Genomic DNA, 1,701 nt, shown 5'->3' on the forward strand with positions numbered 1-1,701 from the left:
GGTCCCACACAAGAGATTAATGTGCAAAGTTAAAGCACATGGGATTGCGGGTAGTGTGCTGATGTGGATTGAGAACTGGTTGGCAGACAGGAAGCAAAGAGTAGGAGTAAATCGGTACTTTTCAGAATGGCAGGCAGTGACTAGTGGGGTACCGCAAGGTTCTGTGCTGGGGCCCCAGCTGTTTACATTCTACATTAATGATTTAGAAGAGGGGATTAATTGTAGTATCTCCAAATTTGCGGATGACACTAAGTTGGGTGGCAGTGTGAGCTGCGAGGAGGATGCTATGAGGCTGCAGAGTGACTTGGATAGGTTAGGTGAGTGGGCAAATGCATGGCAGATGAAGTATAATGTAGATAAATGTGAGGTTATTCACTTTGGTGGTAAAAACAGAGAAACAGACTATTATCTGAATGGTGACAGATTAGGAAAAGGGGAGGTGCAACGAGACCTGGGTGTCATGGTACATCAGTCATTGAAGGTTGGCATGCAGGTACAGCAGACAGTTAAGAAAGCAAATGGCATGTTGGCTTTCATAGCTAGGGGATTTGAATCCAGGGGCAGGGAGGTGTTACTACAGTTGTACAGGGCCTTGATGAGGTCACACCTGGAGTATTGTGTACAGTTTTGGTCTCCTAACTTGAGGAAGGACATTCTTACTATTGAGGGATTGCAGCGAAGGTTCACCAGACTGATTCCCGGGATGGCGGGACTGATATATCAAGAAAGACTGGATCAACTGGGCTTGTATTCACTGGAGTTCAAAAGAATGAGAGGGGATCTCATAGAAACGTTTAAAATTCTGACGGGTTTAGACAGGTTAGATGCAGGAAGAATGTTCCCAATGTTGGGGAAGTCCAGAACCAGGGGTCACAGTCTAAGGATAAAGGGTGAGCCATTTAGGACCGAGATGAGGAGAAACTTGTTCACCCAGAGAGTGGTGAACCTGTGGAATTCTCTACCACAGAAAGTTGTTGAGGCCAATTCACTAAATATATTCAAAAAGGAATTAGATGTAGTCCTTACTACTAGGGGATCAAGGGGTTTGGCGAGAAAGCAGGAATGGGGTACTGAAGTTGCATGTTCAGCCATGAACTCATTGAATGGAGGTGCAGGCTCGAAGGGCCGAATGGCCTACTCCTGCACCTATTTTCTATGTTTCTATGTTTCTAAAGCAAATTCTGAGGTGGACACAAAAAATCTGCAAAAGGATATAGACAGGTTAAGTGAGTGGGCAAAAATTTGGCAGGTGAGGTATAATGTGGGAAATTGTGAGGTTAACCACTTTGGCAGAAATAATAGAAAAGCAAATTATTATTTAAATGGAGAAAAATTGCGAAGTGCTGCAGTACAGAGAGACCTGGTGGTCCTTGTGCATGAAGCACAAAAAGTTAGTATGCAGGTACAGCAAGTAATCAGGAAGGCAAATGGAATGTTGGCCTTTATTGCAAGGGGATAGAGTATCAAAGCAGAGAAGTTCTGTTACAACTGTACAGGTGAAGCCACACCTAGAGTACTGCGTACAGTTTTGGTCTCCATATTTAGGGAAGATTCATCATCATCATCATCGGCAGTCCCTCGGAATTGAGGAAGACTCTTCGAATGAGTCCTTAGGTGGCAGAACAGTCCATCATGAGAATCACAGTCTCTGCCACAGGTGGGACAGACAGTCGTTGAGGGTCGGAGAGGGTGGGACAGGTT

Source organism: Pristiophorus japonicus, chromosome 4 (assembly GCF_044704955.1).
Source record: "Pristiophorus japonicus isolate sPriJap1 chromosome 4, sPriJap1.hap1, whole genome shotgun sequence".
NCBI classification, from domain to species: Eukaryota; Metazoa; Chordata; class Chondrichthyes; family Pristiophoridae; genus Pristiophorus; species Pristiophorus japonicus.